The sequence below is a fragment of the Odocoileus virginianus genome, chromosome 16 (assembly GCF_023699985.2).
Source record: "Odocoileus virginianus isolate 20LAN1187 ecotype Illinois chromosome 16, Ovbor_1.2, whole genome shotgun sequence".
NCBI lineage: Eukaryota > Metazoa > Chordata > Mammalia > Artiodactyla > Cervidae > Odocoileus > Odocoileus virginianus.
Window position 1 is genome coordinate 7472848 of NC_069689.1, and position 12766 is coordinate 7485613.

A 12766-nucleotide genomic window follows, 5' to 3' on the forward strand; every position below is an offset into this window, starting at 1 on the left:
TCCCGGCAGGTGTGAGCAGAGATCCGGGCCTGTCCCGAGATTCCCCCGCCGCCCTCCCGCGCCGGCCACGTGCGCGACTGTGGGCCGCCCGCCCGCGGTGCGGGGTGCTGGATGCGGCTGCGTGGAAGGCCGCGGGCTCTCCGTGAGCCCCGCCGCCACCCATCTATCCAGTGGGTGGGGGGTTGGCTCAAGAATGCGTTCCTGCACCCACGCGACCGTGCCTGCCCCCACCTCCAGGAAGCGTCCCTGGCCGCTCTGGTCGGGTCGCAGGTGGCCTCCTGCTCAGCCCGAGCGCTGACCCTGAAGCCCCGCCCTTCTCCGTATCCCCAAGGACACTCGAGTTTCTGGCAGTCCCGTGGCCGGGCAGGGGTCGGGGGCGAGGCCTGACCGGTGGGTGGGTGGGACCGGGCCGGAGCCCACGACCAGGGCGTGGCTCCGAGGTCGGCCTCCCCTCCCCAGGAGTCCTCCTCCATCCCCTTCTCCGGTCTCGGCGAGGCGGAAGGAGCAGCCCCAACAGTCCCAGCCACGAGCGGGGGGTGGGGCGCTGATTACTGTAATTAACATCCGCTGGTTGGGAAGCCCACCGAGAGCGGCTGAGGAGGCGGAGCCGAGCGCCCACCCGCTCCCACTCCCCTCTCTCCTTGGGGTTAGGGTTGAGGCCAGGATGTCCTGGGGTCTCTGGGTGGGTCAGCTGTGGCGGGCGGGGTGGGGGGTGTGTGATGGGGGTGGGTGATGGGGGGTGAAGTGAGGCTGGAAGGCTAGGCCCTGGGAGCTGGGGTTCAGAGCCTGGGGGAGCCGGGGAGTGAGATTCCACCCTGCCCCCCTCCCAGCCTCCCCTGTGGCCTGGCTGGCAAAGCCTGGGCGCGCCCAGTTCCCTGGAGTTGGCAGGGACCAAAGGGCGGAAAGCCGTCCTCCGCCCTCGCCCACTGAGACAGGAATCCGTGGCCCCGGGGGACGGAATCCGCAGCCACATTCCGGGTGCCCTGGTCGCCACCGGGCAAGGGTGGGGCAGGGCTGGGGCGCCAAGGCTGGCACCGAGGAGTGTGGGAACTCTGTGCTGCCAGCACCCGGGCTGGTGGCCCTCTCTGCCAGCCTGGCTGTGGTCGATACCCCTGTCCCCGTCGAGAGCCTCACAGGGGCCAAAGTGGGGTCCACGGTGGGAGGAGGGGTGGTGGGGCCTGGGTGTCTCCTGCTTGAGACCGGGTCAGCCTCACCACCGGGGGAGGCGCTGCCCTGACACCGCCCCCCACAAGGTGCTCTGCGCGGGCAGGCCCTGCCCCGCCTGGGCCAGCAGGGGCCTTGGAAGGGAGAGGGCAGCGGTGGGCCGCCCCGTAGGGGTCACGCTGAGCGACAGGGTCCTGGCCCACTCGAGGTGCTCACACACGTCTGCACCCAGCCTGCGGCGACTTGCTTACTGGCAGGAAGGCGGCCCGCTTGTCCTGGTCGCAGCCCCAGAAGTTCCCCGGAAGTTCCCCGGAAGGGTCTGTTCCCTGCTGGCTGGGACAGAGCCCCTGCAGGTGTGGCGGCTTCCAGACGCACCTGTGCTGGGGGTGGGGGTGGAGCCCTGCTCAGAGGAGGGGGCAGAGTCCAGCCAAGGCGCCAGGCCCAGCGCTCTGTCCAGTGGTTGGCCCCACGCAGCCGAAGCAATGCCTTCCCACCCCCTTTTTGCAGATGGAGAAACTGAGGCCCAGAGAGGTCAGGGGACTTTTCCAAAGTCACACAGCAAGGTGGAGGCGACACAGCAGATTCAGGGTGGACTTGGAGAACCCCTGGAGACCTGAACCTTACTTTCCTGAGAGCCCGGGCGGGTGACATCCCTGTCTCTGGCCTCAGTTTCCTCACCTGGGGAGTGGGCTCACAGTAGCCACATGGCAGAGCCCTCACTAAGTCAGGAGGCGCCGGCCAACAGTCGGTGTCTCCTGCCCCTGCTCCCCACTCCCAGCACCCAGAGAAAAGGCTCTGACCCCGCATCCAAAGCAAGGGGCCCCCTGGTGGCCACCGGTGGCGCGAGGCCACCTGTGCTCTGCCCTCGAGCAATGGAAGAGCCTTGGCCACGTGGGTGAGAAAGCCCCTGAGGCGGGCAGGGGGCTACTGGACTGGAGTGTCCATGGGGGTCCGGGCAGGGGAGGCTGTGAGTGCCGCCCCGTCGGGAGCTCGGATGGATCCTGTGGGTAGCTGGAGGCTGTTGTGGCTGCGGGACAGGGTCCCCTCGAAGATGACCACAGGGGAGGCAGGGACCGGGACAGGGTTCACATGTGCGGGGACAGCAGCCCAACTCTGGGGGCACAGAGGCCCCGGGGGTGCTCAGTCGTGGGGTGTGGTCGGCCTGAGGCCTCAGCGGGTCCGGGCTGGGAGGGGTGCTGGCCAGGCGCCTAAGGGCACCAGGAGACCAGGGTGCCCACCCCCTTTCAGATCCCAGCGCGGTCCCCTCTGCTCCTCCATCCTTGGAGGCCCGTCCTGACCCTAACTTGTCCCCAAGAAGCCACCAGTGCGCTGGCCTGAGAGGGGCTTGGGGCTCGGGACCCCAGTGAGTGAGCGGACACGGGCCCTTGCCTCCCTGGCTCCCTGCATGCCCTGCGCTCCGGCCCGGGGTCTGGTCATGGGCACTGTGCCGCCTCCCCGGTCAGAGCTGGCAGGTGGTGATGGCCAGGGGCAGGAGGGACGGGGCTGGGGTGGACAGAACTCAGGGTCATCCTCTGGGCCCACGCCCCAGGTGGGGAGCGCAGAGAGGAGCCGTGAGGGGCAAGGGTCGTGGGTACAAGAGGGGCCTGGCTGGTCTGTGGAAGCCTGCTGGTCTCTGGGTAAAGGGCTGGGCAGGGGCTCCAGGGCACGCGCCTGGCCTCTGGGCCCAGAGCGCAGGGACACGTCTTAGCTTGTAGCCTGTGGCCCCTGCTCCTTCTGCTGCCAGCCCTGGGGGCGGTGGGGTGCGCGCGGGGCAGACACAGGCCTGGGAAGCCACCTCGGGCCCCATGCACCCTAGCGCTTCTGCTTCTGGTGGTGAGAGTCCCCCCGCGGGCCACTAGCGCCCAGCATATCTGCCCAGAGGACCCCTCCTCTCCGGGACCAGTCAGTCCTGGCCTTCGCTAAGGCACCCCCCCCACCGTCCTTGGTGCCTGTGGCCGGGGCATCAGGAGACGGGGCTCCCCGTGACTGGCTCCCATCCCTGGGTTCTGTTGTCACCTGAGCCTGGAGGTTGAGCTGGGCTGGATGTCTGTGCCCGGGGCACAAGCCTGCCCTACCCAGGAGCTGGGCCCACCACACAAGCTGGGACCCCCAGGTGGCAAAGCACTCCTTGGTGAGGGCTGACCAGGGCGAGAAGGGGGGCTGCGCAAACCTGGGGCCCAGTGTCCCCAGGGGCTGGCACCTGTGACCGCCCCGTGCATTCACACAAGTCCCCATGGAAGTGGCCAGCACGTGTGTGTGTGAGAGAGTGCTGTGGGCGCATGGACACAGGTGTGCACCAAGTGAGCAGTCACACCAGCACACTCACAGGCCCACACCCTCACACAGCAAGGGGCACAGACCACACCCACTTGGGGACCGGCCCCATGCACGCACGTGTGAGTGACCCAAAGCAGCGGGGAGGGGGCTCGTGACTGGGTCCCTGTGTCTCCTCCAGGGTACTGGGAGCACGCCCCTCCCCCCCACCACCGGTTCACCGCACAGGGATGCAGAGAACCCTGACCAACCCTCCTGCGATGGAAGAAACACGCCAGGCAGAGGGGCAAATCGAGGCAGCTGGGACTCTGACGGGCGGCCGGGCAGCACGTGGAGGAACCCGGTGGGGCGGCTCCGTGAGGAGGAGGGGGTCGGCGCCCGCCGCGCCCCGCCGGGGAGCCGGCCTCTCCTTGCCCCCGCGGGCTGGGGCCGGCCCAGGGCGGAGGGGTCGCCGAGGGCGCTGGCTCCCCGGGAATTCCAGGCGCGTGTGTCAGCGCGCTGGCTTCGCCGCCCCTGCGGCCCCCTCGGCCCCCTCGGCTGTTTGGCGCGGAGAGCTGGATTCCCGAGGGGGCGGGGCCCGGGGCACAGCCCGCACCCCCAGAGCGGCCCTGCCAGGAGCCGGGCTCCCTCCACTCCCTCCTAGTTTCTGCGCCCCGAGGGTCGCTGCTCCCCCGGGGAAGGAGCGGGGAGGGCCGGCACAGGAGGTCTAGGACTGGGGAAGGGACTCCCCCGGCCTGGACGCCCGCGAGCGCCGGGAATTTTCATCCTCTTGGGGGAGCAGGCCCAGCCCTGCCCGACAGACAGATGAGACCCCCGAGGTCATGGCCGTCCAGCTGTTTGTGCAGACCTCTCCGTGAACTGGGGGCGGCGTCTGGATCTTGGGCGCGAATCCCAGTTGGGCTTTGATTTTCGCATCTGGAAAATGGGAACCAGAGCAGTACCTACCTCGCAGAGTACCGTGCAAATAGAAGACACCACGGCGAGCGCCGTCAGTGCCCGGGATGGGGTGCTGCCTGGGAACCCGGCCGGGGCGCGTTGGTGCGGGGACCCAAGACACCCACCCTGCCCGCCCTGGCTCGCTCGGGGGCTGCCTGGAGCCCCTCCGGGCTGCACACACCGAAGTCTCTCCCCGCCCCAGGCCCGCCCCGGCGCTGCTCTGCCAGCGGCCTCGACAGGCCCCGGCGCGCTCAGGCCCGCGGGGCGAGGGTGGGTGCGCGCCGGCCCCGACCGGTGCGCGCCCGGGGTCGGAGGGGGCTGGGGCGGCTCTAGGCGGCGGGAGGGGGTGGAGGCGGCGAGGAGCTGCGGCAGGGCCCGGGGCGGAGCGGGCTGGGGAGCTCGGTACGGTGGGGCCGGGCTCGGGGTCTAGACCGGGTGAGGGGAGGGCGGGGGGAGCCGGGAGTCTCGGGACCCGCTCGCGGGGCGGGGGTCTGCGCGAGACCCGAACCGGGCGCTCCCGCGGCTGGGCGCCTCGCTCTTCCGCGTGCCCCTGGGCGCCGCTCGCCCGTCTCTCCGCGGGGGAAACGGTGAGTCCCGCGCACCCGGGGGAGGGGGTCGGGCTTTGTACCCCAGCGTCCGGCGTGCTGAGGGGTCGCCGGGTTGCTCGTGGTAACGCAGACGGCACGAAGGGGTGCGGGGCAAGCCAGCCGGCGTTCTTGGGCCGCGCCTCCGCCTCCTCCTGCCTTTACCGGCCCCTCGGGGCAGGGGCTCTGGGCCGCGAGGCGCCCACGATCCGGGGAGCCCCGAGCGAGGCCCGCGGACGCAGGGCCGATGTCGGCCAGCAGGCGGCGCAGGGCGGCCGGCAGAGCCCCGCCGACCCGCTTCCCTAGGCCCGGCCGCCCTGTCCCGGAGCGCACACCGGGATCGCAGACGGGGACCCAGGTCCCCGAGCCTTCGCCTCATCTTGAAGTTTGCGTGCAACAGGGGGGCAGGAAGGCGGCTTCTTGGGGGCATTAGGTGCATGAAACTTGCGGAGCCCAGCTGTGTCCCTAGGAGGTGACCTTGAACACTTGGCCCAGGCTCTGCCTTCGCTTCCTCTGTGAAAATAAGGGGTGGGGGCGGGAAGAGAATTCCCCGCTGCTGGCCGGCCTTACCCCAGGAGAAACCGGCCTTCGGGAGGCTGGGCCGCTGGGTTGTCCGGGGGGAGAGGGCTGACAGCTGGCCTGCTGAAGGCGGGGTGGGTCCCCGCTCCACTCCCTGCGTGTCTGAGCCAGGACAGCCTCCTAGGGACAGAAGCCCCTTCCCTGAGCCCAGGGACCCTGTGGGGCTGGGCCTGGGGCTGGACGCCTGGGAGGGCCCGCCTGTCCGCAGGGCCTGTGGGGAGTGGGATGGAGGAGGTAGGGGGACCCCGGCCTGCAGCAGCGCCCCCACCCCAGTCAGAGGTCGGCTGAGGCACCAGCCTGAGGGCACCGTGCTCATAGCAGGCCTCCAGCCCCAGACTCCTCCCCAGACCCTGGCCTTCCGGTGTCCTCCCCATGGAGGGAGGAGCTGGACACCCCTCTTCCAGCTGCGGCATTGCCCGCACCCCGCCAGCACCCGCTCCGGTGCCCAGGGCCTGCCCACCTGCCCCTCCCCTGCCCACCTCACTACACAACCCCCCCAGCCCACCGCGTCCCAGCCATCAAGGGGGCAGCCTTTCCTGAGTCCTTCCATGCACTCACCCCGAGGCTTGGCTTCCATGTCACCCTCAGAGAACCCTCTTCTGGGCCTGAGCAGCAAAGGATTCACCCAGAGGGCCGGGGTGTCCACCCGCTGCACAGTCCAGAGAAAGGTTTAGCCCTTGCCTGGCTCCTAGGAGGCACCCTCCGAGCCCCTGGAGTGTCTGAGATGGCCTCTCCTGAGTGCACAGTCGGCTCTTGGCTGAGCGGTGGGCGGCAGCAGCCCCAAGGTGCCAGCCATCGGGCCTCTGTCCTTGGTTTCCTGTTTACCAGGGCACAGGGGCTGAAAGCAGCACCCCAGGTTGTAGGCAGGCCTCCAAGTGAGAAAGCAGGACTTGTAGGGAAAGGGGAGGGGCCTCGTGGATGGATAGAGAGCTGGGCGGATGGGTGCATGGATGCAGGAAGGGAGGGATGGGGTGTGGACGGATGGATGGATGGATGGAAGGGCATGGATAGGTGGGTGGGTGGGTTGGTGGATGGAAGGGCATGGATAGATGGGTGGGTGGAAAGATGCATGAAATAGCAAGTGCAGTGCGCTGTTCATTGTAGAACACAGGTGGGGGTATGTGAAGTTTCACTGTACAGTTCTTTTAACTGTGCTGTGTGTTTGAAAATATAATACAGTGTTGGGGAAATGTTTGTAGATAAGCCCTGTAACACACATGTGCACACACTGCTAAAAACTCACGGGCTGGGACTTCCTGGTGGTCCAGGGGTTAAAAATCTGCCTGCCAATGCAGGGGACACGCTTAGATCCCTGATGCGGGAAGATCCCACATGCTGTGGGGCAGCTAAGCCTGCGGGCCACAACCGCAGAGCCCGCGTGCTGCAAGCACTGAAGCCCATGTGCCTGGGGTCCCTGCTTGCCGCAACGGGAGGACAGCCTCCAACAGCGATGAAGACCTAGTGCAGTCGAAAACAGATAAGTGAATTAATTAACAAAAGCTCTTAAAGCATCATGAGCTAGAGAAGAGATCATGAAAGAAGTTTTTAAATACCCAGAGCTGAGTGATAATAAGAACATTGTGTATCCAGACTTGGGGGGGTGCCTGGGCAGCAACAGCGGTGCTTCCAGATAATGGGAAAGAAGGAAGCCCCGGGTTTGTCGCCGCATCCCCGTCTCACGGGGGAAGGGGAGTAGGAAGGCTGCAGAGGGGCCAGAGGGAAGAGCTCATACTTGGTTGCACCAGTAGCCGATTAGCTGGAGCACTGGTCAAAATCAGACAGTGCTCCCGAAGAGGGACTATGCTGAATGCAAGTTCTCCCTGAGTTTTGCCAATCAAATGAAAACGTTGGGGGGAAAAAAGAAGGCATTGATGGGGGAACAGAATGACCCTGGAGAAAGCTTGAAAATAGAGATAAAACCAAGCTTGGGAAAGGATGAAGTGGGAAGCAAAGGCGAAGGAATAGGTCTGCAAAGAGAAAGTTAGTCCTTTGAAGAGAATCAACCGATGAAACAAGACAAACCTGTGAGAAAAAGGAAAGAAGGACTTCCCTGGTGGCCAGGGGCTGAGTCCACGGTCCCGAGGCAGGGGCCCGGGTTCCATCCCTGGTCAGGGAACTAGGTCCCGCGTGTCCCAACAAGAGTTCTCATGCTAAGTGAAGATCCAACGTGCCACAACTAAGACCTGGCATTGCCAACTAAACAAATCAGTATTTTTTCAAAAGGAAAGAAAAAACACAAATTTAACAATATAAATCAAGAAGAAGATGCAATGTCAGACTTAAAAGGAACTGAGAAACCACAAACAGAAAATGGTTGCAAAACATGTATCAGATAAAGAATTTGTTTTCAGAATAAGTAAAGAACTTCCAGAATTCAACAGTAAGGGAACAAACAACCTGATTTAAAATGAGCCAAACACAAAGGTCCATAAAGTTCAAGCTATGGTTTTTCCAGTAGTCATGTACGGATGTGAGAGTTGGACCATAAAGAAGGCTGAGCACCAAAGAACTGATGCCTTTGAACTGTGGTGTTGGAAAAGACTCTTGAGAGTCCCTTGGACTGCAAGGAGATCCAGCCAGTCCATCCTAAAGGAGATCAGTCCTGAATGTTCATTGGAATGACTGATGCTGAAGTTGAAGCTCCAATACTTCAGCCACCTGATGCGAAGAACTGACTCATTGGAAAAAGACCCTGATACTGAGAAAGATTGAAGGCAGGAGGATAAGGGGACAACAGAGGATGAGATGGCTGGATGGTATCACCGACTCAATGGACATGAGTTTGTGCAAACTCCGGGAGATAGTGGAGGACCGGGAATCCTGGCGTGCTGCGGTCCGTGGGGTCGCAAAGAGTCAGACACGACTGAACAACTGCAAGAACAACAGAAGACCTGAACAGCGTGGAGGAAGGTGTCCTGGTAACGGCAAATAAGCACAGGAAAAGATGCTCCCTGCCCCTGTCATTAGGCAAATGCAAATTAAGCCACAGTGCAATAGCTCCTGTGAGAGAACAGCAGAAACTAGTAACACGAGTGAAAGAGCAACACCACATGAGAAAAGGTGCGACAAATTTGTGAACAAAATCGTGAACGAAAACTTCCGACGTGTCACAGTGAGAAGGCAGGGCGGTGTAGCCTGGTGGAAGAGTGGGGTCACATCTCAGCAACTGGTGACCCAGGGCTTCCAGCTCCTAATATTTACTCAAGGGAAGTGAAAGCTCACGTCGTCGCAGATGCCTGTGCATGAACCTCTACAACAGCTTTGTTTACGGTCGCCCCAAACCGGAAACGAAATAGGTGTCATCCGGCTGGCGCGGCGCTGGCCCCTGCGGTCCGTCGACGAGGTGCCTCCCGGTGTGCGTGAGCCCCCAGCACCTTGTCTGCAGGAAAGACTCCGGACTCCAGGGGCTGTACAGGTCCATTCACGCGACGTTCTGGAAGAGGCAAAATAAGAGAGGGCAATGACAGACGAGTGGTTGCTAGGGGTTGGGGCCGGGGAAGGATTACCTCTCAGGGGCCGCAAAGGGGAGTGTGGGGGTGATGGAGCTGTTCCCAGCACGACCCTGGTGGGTACACAGGCGGGTGCCTTTTTCAAAACCTACAGAACTGGGGCTTCCCTGGTGGTCCAGTGGTTAAGAATTCGCCTGCCAATGCGGGAGACCTGGGTTCGGTCGCTGGTCCGGGAAGATCCCACCTGCCATGGGCCAGCTAAGCCCATGAGCCACAACTATTGAGCCCGCACTCCCTAGAGCCCATGCCCCACCACAGGAGAGGCCACCGCAGTGAGAAGCCCCCGCACCACAACTAGAGAGAGCCTGTGTTCAGCAGCAAAACCCAGCACAGCCGCCAATCAATAAATACACTCACTTAAAAGGAAACCTGCAGACCTGAACGCTGCAAAGGGAACTTTACAGCATGTGTGTGAAGGTTTTTAAAGTGCAAAAACACCCATTTCAAAAGGCAGATAATAAGAAGGCACTGCAGACTAATGTATATTATTTCTGAAAACATAAATGAAATGAACAAATCATTAGAAAACTGGAATGGGCTAGAGGAAATGAAAAACTTGAATGAAGCGACACTCAGAATTCTTCCCACACAGACACCTGGAGCTGGAAGCACAGACACACACGGTGACCCACAGCCAGGGTCAGCTCTCTGACCAGGTTGGCAGGCGACTCTCGGCTCCAAGGGGCAGGGAGGAACCGGGGGGTGGGAGCGCGGAACGCAGGCAGAAGCAGCAGCCCATGGCCACAGTGGGGTACGGAAGCCTGTCCACTGTCTCCCTGACGTCGGTCGGGGTTTGGGGCTCAACCTGGGACCCCAGACCCCACTGTGGCACCTGAAGGTGAGATCCAACACATGGACACATGTCCGTAGCACTCGTGCTTCTAGAAGGGCCCTGTCGCCTGTCCCCACTGGCCTTGGGGCTGCCCAGCCCAGTGCTGGGTCCCTGCGAGGGGGTGACACGGAGCCGCCAATAGTAACAGGAAGTTCACGGTGGAGCTGGGGCCTGTGTGCAGAATGAAGTTAGGATACAAGTTTCCTGGGCTTCCCAGGGGGCTCAGTGGTAAAGAATCTGCCTGCAGTGCAGGAGACGTGGGTTCAATCCCTGGGCTGGGAAGATCCCCTGGAGAAGGGAACGGCTACTCACTCCAGCGTTCTGGCCTGGAGGATTCCATGGACGGAGGAGCCTGGCGGGCCGCAGCCCCTGGGGTTGCGGAGAGTTGGACACGACTGAGCGGCTGAACACCAACCGCCAGGTTTCCTCTGCGGGGTCACACTGATCAGGTTTCCTCTGCAGGGTCACACCGATGCAAGCAGGACCAAGGGGATGGAAGAAGCAAAAGGACCTCCGTTGGCAGATGCTGTGACCTGACATGCAGGAAATCCTGAGGATTCCAGCTGACGGCCAGGATACAAAGCCAACAAGGAAATCAGCTGCGTTTCTACTCACTAACAGCAGAGAAGCTGGGAAGGAAATTAGGAAGTAAGTTCCATTCTGTTCCTTTTTTTTCCTACACTGTAAGTCCGAAGCATTTGCACTCCTGCCAATTCCCAAGGCATCTGTTGTGGGTGGTTGGCGGCAGAAATCAGTTCCATTTTCAGTGGCGTGAAAAATAATAAAATACTTAGGAATTGCCTGACCCAGGGAAGAGAGAAGGCTACAGAATGGAAGCCGCAGAGTGCTGCAGGAAGAAGTGAAAAAAGACGGGGAAGGCCCACAGCCCGCTCAGGGGCCAGAGGGCTCCCTGTTGTCACAAAGCGGGTCTGCAGTCACCACAGCCCCTGCCCAAGCCCCAGTAACGTGACTGGTTTTGTTTTCTTCTGTCTGCAGAAATAGAAATGCATCCTCAGACGCTCAGTCCTGTCCGACTCTCTGCGACCCCATGGACTGTAGCCCACCAGGCTCCTCTGTCCGTGGGATCCTTCAGGCAAGAATACTGGAGTGGGTGCTATTTCCTTTTCCAGGAGATCTTCCTGACCCAGGGATCGAACCGTGTCTCTTGTGTCTCCTGCATTGGCAGGCGGACTCTTTTACCACCATGGCACCTGGGAAGCCCCTGGAAATAGAAATATCCACCCTAAATGCCACATGAGGCCTCAAAGACGCAGTCCTGGGAATTCACCCTCGGGGCAGAGATGGTGCCTCCCCGAAGCCTGGCCGGCAGAGACTGAGGGAGGGGGCGGGGGGGGGGTGCAGGAGGACAGGGCTGAATGGGGAGGGGGCCAGACGGCAGAGGAGCCGGGCAGAGGCTGGGCGCAGTGTGCCCGCTCATTCCGGCCTCTCTGCTCAGGGGCGGGCTCTCTGCCCACACCCCGCAGGTGCTCACGCCCCTCCTGGGGCCCCACCTGCACTGCATCTCCACCCGGGAGAGTGGAACTGCCCATCACGGGGAGGAAAGTGGGCCAGGGCTGGGGGCGGGGCGGGGGGCGGGAGTGGGCACATCGAGTCTGCCACAGTGTGTGTGTGTGTCTGTGTGTGTGTGCGTGTGCGCCCGTGCGTGGGGTACATGCCTCCGTGGCTGCGTGTGTGAGCAGCTGTGTGGACTGGGCTCTCCTGTGCGAGGAAACAGGCTCCCCGTCCGGGCAGGGTGGGCTCCCCATCCAGGTGGGGTGGGCTCCCTCGACTGGGTTGGGGTGGGCTCCCCGTCCGGGCAGGTAACAGGCCCCCGGCATGAGCCTGCAGTGAGGGGCAGGAAGTGGGGGCCGCTCCGCCCTGTCCTGGCGTTTCTGAGGTGGGGGGAGCCCAGGCGCTGGGAGTGCAGGCGGTGGCTTCACACGCACACCCCCCTGCCCCGCCCTGAGCAGAGCCCCGACTGTGGGTTGGCAGCACTCCCACCTGGTCACCGGGGACCCCAGCTGCAGGCCCGGTCCCTCCCCAGCCTGGCACTGCCCCCCCCCCCCCCCCGCCCCACCCATGCCCTCCCGACTGCAGCTGGCCATCTGCCAGGACTGTGGGCGCCTCGGGAGGGCCGTGGTCCCTGCCCTCCAGCACCTGCCTGGCCCCGCACACATAGCCGCCGATGGTAAACGCTCGTTAACCCGGCGGCGAGACCATGAGTTCCGGCCACCCCGGTCCCCCCAGCCCGGCGGCCCCATGGCCTGTTACCCGAGTGCTGTAAACTGCGGTCGGCTGGAGCCCCGGCCTCCTGCAGAGGAAACCGGATTGCTTCCGGTGCGAGCAGCGGCTCACACGCCAGCCGGGGTGTTTTTCCACGTGGGGCCACTGTCTCTGCTGCGTCCGTGGGGGAGGGGGAGCCCGAGTCCAACGCCCTGACTGCCCAGCCCCAGCCGCTTGCCTCCCAGGTCACTTCTGCTTTCCACTTAGTAGAGAGGGTGAGAGGTGTGGGGGAGGGCAGCGGCTCAGACCCTGCGGGGCAGCGCAGGGCTCACGGCGAGTTCCTGCCCGCCCGCCCTCCTGGCGCCTCTGAGGGCCTCCCTGGAGCCTGGGGCAGCCATGGGTCGGGGGGCCCCTCTGCGCAGGGCTGCCTGGCAGCACCTGCTGACACTTGGGGCTGGAAGCTTCTCTGTGCTGGAGGGCGCTGTCCTTCCTGGGCGTTAGGGATGCTTGGCACCATCCCTAGCCTCCAGCAGCGCACTTGGCCCAGGTAGGAAACCCAACACCATCTCCAGGGAGGCCGTGTCCCCGGCGACAAAACCCCTGGGTTGGGGACCCTGGGCTGCAAGGAAGTGAGGCCCATGGGGGGCCTCGGGGCAGGGCTCTGG

General features: G+C 63.4%; 1 long non-coding RNA gene across 1 annotated transcript; it reads right to left on the reverse strand.

The window, feature by feature from the left end:
* Positions 1–7865: 7865 nt before the first annotated feature.
* On the reverse strand, positions 7866–12302 carry LOC139038665 (uncharacterized). The gene is made up of 2 exons (XR_011491707.1): positions 12150–12302; positions 7866–8970 (listed from the first exon to the last, which is right to left on the reverse strand). It is a non-coding gene; the product is annotated as an uncharacterized lncRNA (long non-coding RNA).
* Positions 12303–12766: the final 464 nt, after the last annotated feature.